At 43.1% G+C, this 10,248-nt stretch overlaps 1 protein-coding gene across 1 annotated transcript in view; it reads left to right on the top strand.

Moving 5' to 3' along the window:
- The first annotated feature begins 242 nt into the window (after nucleotides 1-242).
- Nucleotides 243-10,248, top strand: part of LOC139539697 (cortexin-1-like) — a 29,142-nt gene continuing 19,136 nt past the window's right edge. The window contains exons 1-2 of the mRNA XM_071342881.1: nucleotides 243-363; nucleotides 8,049-8,140. The gene's annotated coding sequence lies outside the window, so the exon portion shown is untranslated. The remainder of the gene's footprint in view (nucleotides 364-8,048; nucleotides 8,141-10,248) is intronic.

Below are 10,248 nucleotides of genomic sequence, written 5' to 3'. Positions count from 1 at the left end.
TGTAGGCCTATACATTAATAATCAGATTTAACATTGTTTATAGTTTGCCTATTTTTATTGTATAAAAAATGATGTGCACATAAAGTACATGCTCGAATTACAGTACTATCATAGGCATTACTTGTGTTACTGTATTGTGTGATGTTGTATTTTTTTCTGATTGGATGACTGTCTCCCAGAGAGAGAGGAGGGTGGGGGTGCTTTAAGAGACTCGCGCAATAGCCCTCATCAAATAGTCGCCCCGGCGGGAGAGCGCATGAGCAACACATGCTACCAGCAAGAGCGCACATCATAGAGCACGAAGTTTGACCAACCCTGTCTCTTCTAACGAGAACGACGTGTTGTCACCCCTCAAGAACTCAGGTTTGTGAACACTATTACCATACAGTTTTGAGGAATGATTTTCGTGACATTGTTTCTTATCAGCTTGCTTAGGCAAGGTTTTGAGGCGCGCGTAAAAGTAGTTTACCAGGTCATGTCAGTCTGTGTTTCCGAAGTGACTTTGGAAATACTGTAGTAATGTGGAAATGAATGTTAAGGCACAGGGTTATAAATGCATTTGCATGTCAATAAGTGTCCATCTTTTGTAAAATAATACTGAACATTTTACAGATAAAAAAACAAAAAAATGTATCAGTATTTTTAATGATTTATATGATACTATAGATTACGCGCCATATAGTCAGCTGTTTCTCTCTACAAAACGAATGCAAAAAAAAATCGCTTCTGCCGTGTTGCATCAAACTCGAAAATGATCCATGCTCAGTACTCTGGTGTGATATTAAATCATGTTTAATCACCTTGACACAAAACAATGATGTACAGTTTGTTAGGTCCAAGAAAGCATAGATTACAATAGATTACGCGCCATATAGTCAGCTGTTTCTCTCCACAAAACGAATGCAAAAAAAAATCGCTTCTACCGTGTTTCGTCAATCGGTCAATGTGGTTCTCAATAGTCAATACAGAATGTGAATTCAACCAAATGCCAAGACACATTAGCTACTCATAGTAGGCCTACCTTTGCCAAAGTGCTGCAATAAACATTTCTGTGAATGCTCTTGACTGGAGCAGAATATTGGGAATAGCAATCAATCAATCAATCAAGTTTATTTTATATAGCCCTTCGTACATCAGCTAATATCTCGAAGTGGTGTACAGAAACCCAGCCTAAAACCCCAAACAGCAAGTGTAACGGATGTGAAATGGCTAGCTAGTTAGCGGGTACGCGCTAGTAGCGTTTCAATCAGTTACGTCACTTGCTCTGAGACTTAAGTAGGGTTTCCCCTTGCTCTGCAAGGGCCGCGGCTTTTGTGGAGCGATGGGTAACGATGCTTCGTGGGTGTCAGTTGTTGATGTGTGCAGAGGGTCCCTGGTTCGCGCCCGTGTCGGGGCGAGGGGACGTACTAAAGTTATACTGTTACACAAGCAATGCAGGTGTAGAAGCACGGTGGCTAGGAAAAACTCCCTAGAAATAGCCTACTGTCTTGGCACAATATTATTCAGCAAAACAAAATGTTACTCTCAGTCATTATTATTTATTATGATAATAATGTGCAATTGTTTATACATTGCTTTTTGGATTATTATGTTTTTTCATTATGGTAAAAGCAGTATGCTTTCTTGGACCTAACAAACTGTACATCATTGTTTTGTGTCAAGGTGATTAAACATGATTTAATATCACACCAGAGTAATGAGCATGGTTCATTTTCGAGTTTAAAAAGAGAACACTAGATTCAGGGATCTATTTGGATATTCACAGGTACATTGAACAGACTTCATCTGAATAACAATGTCCAACAATGTCATATTTCTGTAATACATCATGTAACAAGTGTATAACTTGACTGTTAGGGAGCAGTGAGCACACTAACAAAAAACAACAACAGTCACACTGTTTTCCAACACTGTTAGCCTTGAGTTATTTGAAACCATGCAATTACCTGCAGCTTCCCATATGAGGTGGACCAATATGTCAGGAAATTGTATGACAGCGTGTGTTAGCAACTAGACATTTTTCCAGGTTCTTTTTTGTTTCAGGCAAGCCAGAATAGAAAACCTGAATGAAATGAATATTTGTAGATATCTATGGTGCTATAAAGATAATCCACCTCCCAAAGAGCTATTAGGTGTGGTTTGACCAATCAAAACCAACAGATTAGAACTGGCAATAAGACTACGTGTTTCATTTGAACCTCATTATGTCCAGCTTGATGCTCTCTGCCCAGTTCATAATTGATGTTAATAGGAAACACTAGCAGCAGTGTTGGGTAAGCTACTCGGGAAAATACAGTTTACCAAGCTACCAATTACTTCACAAGTTAAGATACACTACAGCTAAACCAAACTTCTTAGTGATAAATGATCTACATCTGAAATGTCATAAACTCCAAATTTCAGAACAGATCACTGGAGTCAGATGTGAACAGAATGTGTCATTTAGCCTATTAAACACAAAAACTATGTTTCAAGTGAGAATTAAGCAGGTCTGATGTCGAAAATGAAAATAAATTATTGCCTAATTCACCCATATTTTATTTTAGCCAAAAAAGTAGTGTGTAGTTTCAATAGTTAGCTACAACGCTACATGGCAAAACAAGTAATTAACTACTCAAAACACTACCTAGATTTTAATCCAAGCTATTGCAACATGTAGTTACATTTCTAGTTTGATAACATGTAGTTCACTACTCCCCAACACTGATCTAGGAGCAGCTGCTTATGTGTATACTGTATCTTTCATTTTGTCCTCTGTGTGTTATTGTATACAGCATGGCCAGCTGTATCAGGGAAGTGCTATTGGCTATCCCCGCTGTGCATACAGAACGGACATCTATTGCCTCAGTGTGTTGCCGGAGTCCAAGAGCGATTTGAGTTGAGGAAATCTGTGCTGGGTGTGAGTGACCTACAGCCTCCAATGCTTTATCTGAATTGTGTTGCATTGTATTACCATCCTCCTGGCTTATTATGAAGCTGGTTGACTGTAATGAGTAATCAGAGGCTTCTTTTCTTTAGTCTGATATGGTAATGATGATCTACACCAGTAATCTGAGGAGCGACAAGGAGGAAACCTGTGGGATTAACACTAATAAAGCACTCATGTCCTTGTCAAGTGCTACAGGGTGACCAAACTCCTGCTATTATCCACTTCATAGCCCTTATCATCTCTCACTATTGCTCTCAATGCTTATGTATACATAGGAACTGTGTTATAGAGTAAACCTGCCTTACAGTAGCTTGCTAGCTCCTAACATGATGAAAATGTCACGCTGTGGTGGGATTCAATTTTGAGTGCCAGTTCAGATGTGGCCACACACTGCGTTTTGAATGTCTAACATCCTTTATTCCTTCGAACAGAAGCTGGCATCTCCCAAAAGGCCGTAGCTGCCAGCAGCTGCACGTACTGTTTCCATCAGCCGTATCTGCATCTACAGTTATTTGAATGGAAGAGAACAGAGCCGTCGGTCATGGAACTCTAACCTCGATTGGGAAACAAACACAGGGTTTCGATTTCCTGCCGAGATCGCTCTTCAAATATTCATCGTCCCTATATTCTGGAGCCATTTGATAATTGACACTGGGACAGGTTTTATGATCTCCTCTCTTCATCTGAGCGTGTGGAGTACCATTACAGATAGCCCTTTAACCTCTCAAACCGGACCTATTAAACTTGCCTTTGTGTTGTGGCACAATGCCTTCTTGGACTAGAATCTGCTGACAGTTAGGAGATATTCTGTTAAACTCTCCCTTTCTTCTCTAAATGTGTTTGGGCTGCTTTTCTTTGAGAAATATTATTCGGAGATGCTTGAGGATTTCCCTAGCCCAGAGATCAGTTTTACTGACTCTCTGACTTTACCAACATCCTGTGTTTGGGGACTTCACTTCCTTGCTTAATCCATTCTATAGTGCTCAATTTATGCCTTCTGTTGTGAATTGGATCTGGACAGTTAGCATGTATTGTATAGCCCAGCTACCAGTTTGACCGGACAATTAGCATTTTTAGTCCTCTACTGCCCTTTCACTTAATTTCATTTCAAAGACTTTGTAACTTTGTGGCCAGAGATAAGAAAAGAGGGACGTTCCGGTCCCAGTCTGTCAGCACGTCTTCTTATCACAGACTGAAATGTATTGTATGATATCCTGTCTTAGAGTTGCTCTAACCTTTACCAACCTTTCCTTTGGACATTTTTAGTTTTGACTTTGCGGACTCTGTATTGTTGGTGCTCTGCAGAGCGTGTAATATATGTGTTGATATTCCCTGATCCCCACAGCGGACCAGAACAGAGGAAAGTGCTGTCCTCTGACTTTGGGAGTGCTGACATCTTCATATTCCTGCCCACCCTGCCACCCGCTCCCTCCTAGATACCTCTGATTGATGTTCGTCTGCCTGGCCGACTATCGTCCGCTTTCCTTCATGAATACAGACGTGAATCACAGGGATTAGCATTCAGCTCTTCTTCTTTCGCCCCGCCTCCGGCCGCCTCTTCCTCAGTGGTGTCTCAGCTCCATACACACGTCTGGCAGTTCCGCTGACGTGGGGGGTCTGTGATGAGTGGCTGGGGGCCCCGGCAGAGGGAGCCCTGTCGGACGCTACCTCACTCACTGCCACTTTGGAAAGCCCTCGTCTCACTGAATATTTCATGGTGTGATTTGGGATGTAAATTAAAGATTTATTCCAGGTGGGTTTGACTGGACTGAGTCTTATTCTCTGTGACTGCTGGGGAGAGTGGGTGTTCTAAGGCTGCCCTTCACCCTGGCAGTCTCGTAGGTACGCAGGGTTGGAGTGACAGAGTCTTTTCTGGGTCTTGTTCTGCTTTTTCACAGTGAAATTGAGATGAATAGAAACGCAGAATGGATGAAGTGAGAGAAAGAAAGAATTTGAGTGTTAGTGTCTATGTGTGTGTGTTGATTTACTGTAGGCTGTGTGTGTGTGTGTGTGTGTGTGCCAATGAGAGACTTCTAAATTTGTAGTGCCTGCATCCCACCCTCTTAGAGGTGGCTGTTTTCTCTGCCAGCATGGAGTAACCTCAAAGAGTGTAATATTACTTCATCAGCAGCATGGGCTCTTTATGGAAGGCCACAGGCTCCCTGCGGTGCGACACACACTGACGGCTCAGACAATCAGTAATATTACATAAGCATCCTGGAGTGGAAGCAGCCGTTCTGAACTAGATTATCTCCCCCGCTGGGTTGTAGTGTGTTGCTGTCCTCTCTCACCAGATGACCCTGAGTCTAGCACAACACCAGCCCAGCACGGGATATGTTCATGTTGTAATACATTTGTCTCATAACTGATCCAAACACTAATTGGAATTGACTGATCATGTTTATGCTTCGAGTAGTCTGCATGATGCATCTGTGGGATAACAGAGTGGACTTTGTAAAAGGAAAACGCTTAGCCATTGTGCTCCTGTCTAGAACAGATTTGTCCTCCTCTCTCTGCCTGGGCTGTATCACGGTGAGGAATGTCTTCCAGGGAACCCACAGACAATTTATAACCTCCAAAGGCCACCCTTTCCTCACTAGAATAGCCTGAATGGCTTATACTTCAACATTATGAGGGTGAATAGGAGAAAAGTACATTTATATATGTGAGTCGACATGTCTGGAGAATGTATGAATATACAATTCATCTCGCTGTCGTTTTATTCGCTGCGTTGTTTTAAAAGGTCAGCAGTCTCAAAGTGCTCCACCCCTTCGCCCCCTGCTCGCCCCGGCACCAACACATGCACACTCAGCAAAAGAAGACTGTGCTTCTCTTCTCACTAAAGTGGCAGGCCGACTAGAAGGGGATGGCAGAGGGCTAAACAGGCACTTCAAGATGGAACAGCTGTATGTTTAATTGCTCAACTTGATCTCTACAGTAGTGTTTGAATACCGGCAGGCATCATTAACTACAGTGAGGATCAGAGACTAGGGCCTGGCCTGAGACTGAGAGGAACGCTTACTGTAAAGGGAAATGCCAATTTGCCCATTTGTCTTTGGTTGTCTCTAAAAATACCTCATAAACAGAGGTGGGTGAGCGTATAGTGTTTTTATATAGACTGGCGCTAACGAGCTGAGAGGCTTGGATGCGGTTGGAATTTGGTTGGTTTGTTGTTGGGAGCCCAAGGTGACCTGGTGCTATACTCCTCATTATAAACTGGGTAGTTTGAGCCCTGAATGCTGATTGGCTGAAAGTTGTGGTATATAAGACCAAATACCACGGGTATGAAAAAAAAACGAATTACGTTGGTAACCAGTTTATAATAGCAATAAGGCACCTCAGGGGTTTGTGGTATATGGCCAATATACCACAGCTAAGGGCTGTATCCAGGCACTCCAAGTTGCGTTGTGCATAAGAGCAGCCCTTAGCCGTGGTATATTGGCCATATACCACACCTCCTTGGGACTTATTGCTTAATTAGTCCCCTCGTGCTGGGATGAATGGTAGAGGACAAACACTATTATATATATCTATACACGGCTAAAATCAAAGAAGCACATCAATAAGGGCCATGATGGATGGCATCAATATGATTTCCTATGGACCATACTGTGTTGCCTCTTCTGTATTTCCTCAGCATATGTTTTTCCTACAAATAACATTTGTAGGACGTCTGGATATAACCTGAGTTTTGTTGACTGGCTTCTCTCCTCTTCCAATTCATCTTTATAAATACAACATTGGAAGGGGTTCATTCAATTCTCTGCAGTCCTGTGAGACTGGAGGACATTTAGATCTTTAGAGGAGGGGGTTGCTTCTCTCTCTTTCTCGCTCTCTCTCTTCTCCTCCCCACTCTCTTTCTTTTCCTCTCTCTCTCTCGCTCTCTCTCTCTGTACCATCTCTCTTTCTCTTTCTGTCGCTCTTTCTTTTATCTTTCCTTCTCTCTCTCTTGGCTGTAGTTAGGTGCTGCAGTTAGAGGGGGTTTGATAATACAATAATGGTGTTGGACCTAATGAAAAGATATTGCCCTGCCATGTTAATGCAGGTTGTGTGTGTGTGCATGTGTGTGTGTGTGTGTGTGTGTGTGTGTGTGTGTGTGTGTGTGTGTGTGTGTGTGTGTGTGTGTGTGTGTGTGTGTGTGTGTGTGTGTGTGTGTGTGTGTGTGTGTGTGTGTGTGTGTGTGTGTGTGTGTGTGTGTGTGTGTGTGTGTGTGTGTGTACACTTGGAGAGCAGGGAAAGGGTAGAGCAGAGCCCAGTAAGGTAACTAAATGTCATTTAGCTATTTCTTCATTTACTCTGATGGGCTCTGTCACCACCGGTGTGACCAATGGCCCTGTGTAGGCTGACCTGGAGTGTGTGTGTGTTAAGATGCGGGTGTTCTATGAAGAGTGATAAGGCAGGTCTCCCCTCTGCACCTCTCAGAGGACTTGTTCCAGCAGCAGGGCTGAGAGGAAGTGTCCTCATGGAGTAATGGAGTGGGTGAGCGAGCGTGATGGATCATGATGGTTGGAGGGAGGACTAACGAGGAGGAAAATAAGCTGAACAATCTCCCCTCACCCCTCCCCTCCCCCGCTTCCCACTGGCTGAGTGACTGTACACACACAAATGCATGCAGGCAGGCAGGCAGGCAGGCAGGCAGGCAGGCATGCACGCACACACACACACACACACACACACACTGACAGCCACTGAATAATGCTTTCCCTTGACTCCTCAGTGAGAGAGAGAGAGTCTATCTTTGTGTTATCCTCTATCTAGCACACTATCAAGGTCTGTTGTAACGAGTTTTGGACAAAGCAACGAGTTATCAGAAACGTACAAATGGATAGTGTGTAAGGTTTCTCCAAACAGTTTTGCCAAATTGCCAAATTTTCCTTGCAAACTTTAATTTCTAAGTAAAATCAATAGTTAGTTTTCCTACTGTAGTGTAAAAGGAAAGAGACTGTTGAGAACACACCTATGATTGGATGATTGAATCCATAGCCATTGTTGGTGTGGAGGTGAGTCTGTGCTCAATGGGACATGTGACAGGTGATTAGTTAAATGTTTGTCTCAGGGTGAATATGATCCTATTGAACAGTAGTCGGTTTCATAGGTACTCTGTCTCTGTCACACACAGAGAGCCACAGGCACGAAGCAAGGAGCCACAGGCATGAAGCAAGGAGCCACAGGCACGAAGCAAGGAGCCACAGGCACGAAGCAAGGAGGGAGGTGTGTTTCCTGTTTCTTTGTCATTCCCCAAAGAGGGACATTCTCTGCCAGGAGTCTGTTTCTGCTTCTGCTTACTTTACTTTGTTCCCTCTCTACATCCCTACCTCCTTTTTCTATTTCTGGTCTTCCTACCATCCAAGTGTCAGAGGAAATAATTGAGGTGCCTGTGTGTGTGCATGTGTGTGCGTGCGAGCTTGTTGTGTGTGTCCACAAGGGTTTTTGTTAGCCGGTATTAAGAAGAAAAATAATACCATTGTGAAGAATGCTTTTTAGCCTTTTAATTGATGTAAATACCAGTCGATGTAAATACATTTTACTGGCCATGCTTATCGGTCTTTAGGTAATTTGCATAATTTTGTGGAATTAAATTGGCGCTTGAGTATTTTCGTTAGTCATTATATATCTTATTTTTCACACATGCACAGCATACAGATACATAACCTAGCTTTCTGCTACAGTTCCTGTTGCTGCTGGAGTGAAACTTACTTTTAGAAGCCCAATCAATGAGCAACAATTCTAAATGCAAATTTTGTATTTATTTTATTTCTGAGCTGGAAATTGAAGTGCGCTTCCCATTCACTGTTCAAGTGCATAGACAATGGTATACAGGCTTCAGTGTGTCACGGGACAGCCTGCAATGAGCTGGAGGCAGCATGCAATTTGAAAACATTTACTTAATTGTTTGAAACGTGAACGTTTTACTACATATGAGGCATGTCTTTCCTTGCTTCAAAGTAGCCTAGCCAAAATCCCACCATAGAAATGTGGAGGCAATTATTTTATAAAGACTTCCATTGAAACTAGTAGCCTATTCTCTCATGTTCTATTGTTTTTCAAATCAAATTTATTTCATTGTCTATTAGCCAAAATGTAACGATGTGCGCTGAGAGTCGGGAAGTGAGTGATTTAATCAATAAACGAAACAACGCACAGACATGAATCTGAAACAGAAACAATGACGCCTGGGAAAGGAAGCAAAGGGAGAGACATATATAGGGAAGGTAATTAAGGAAGTGATGGAGTCCAGGTGAGTCTGACGACGCGCAGGTGCGCGTGACGATGGTGACGGTTGTGCGCCATAACGAGCAGCCTGGTGACCTAGAGGCCGGAGAGGGAGCACACGTGACACAAAGGCACAATCCTAGTCATATTATGCTAGTTGTTGCATATTTAGATCTCCCCTCTTTCAACATATCTAATGGATATTTTCATATTTGTCACATGAGCTCTCTCACATTACGGTGCACTTTTGACTATTGTATTCCCGCTAATAGCATTATGGAACGAACATACAAATCTAAATACATTTTATTTGTCACATGCTTCATATACAACAGGTGTAGACTAACAGAGAAATGCTTTCTTATGGGCCCTTCCCAACAATGCAGAGGGGACACTTTCTTTCATAATATAAAAAGGATGACACAAGGAATAAATACACAATGAGTAATGATAACTTGGCTGTATACACAGGGTACCAGTATCGAGTCAATGTGCAGGGGTACGAGGTAATTGAGGTAGATTTGTACATATAGATAGCGATTAAAGTGACTATGCAACAGGATAGATAATAAGCAGTGGCAGCAGCATATGTGATGAGTCAAACGAGTTCAAAAGGGGTCAATGCAGATATTCCGGGTAGCTATTTGGTTAACTAATTATGGCTTGGGGGTAGAAGCTGTTCAGGGTCTTGGGGGAAGAAGCTGTTCAGGGTCTTGGGGGAAGAAGCTGTTCAGGGTCTTGGGGGAAGAAGCTGTTCAGGGTCTTGGGGGAAGAAGCTGTTCAGGGTCTTGGGGGAAGAAGCTGTTCAGGGTCTTGGGGGAAGAAGCTGTTCAGGGTCTTGGGGGTAGAAGCTGTTCAGGGTCTTGGGGGAAGAAGCTGTTCAGGGTCTTGGGGGAAGAAGCTGTTCAGGGTCTTGGGGGAAGAAGCTGTTCAGGGTCCTGTTGGTTCCAGATGGTGCATCGTTACCACTTGCTGTGCGGTTGCAGAGAGAACAGTCTATGACTTGGGTGGCTGGAGTCTTTGACAATTTTTAGGGCCTTCATCTGACACTGCCTGGTATAGAGGTCCTGGATGGCAGTATGATGTACTGGTCTGTACGCACTACC

This window comes from Salvelinus alpinus, chromosome 15 (assembly GCF_045679555.1).
Source record: "Salvelinus alpinus chromosome 15, SLU_Salpinus.1, whole genome shotgun sequence".
NCBI classification, from domain to species: Eukaryota; Metazoa; Chordata; class Actinopteri; order Salmoniformes; family Salmonidae; genus Salvelinus; species Salvelinus alpinus.
This window is presented reverse-complemented; position numbering and strand designations above follow the sequence as displayed.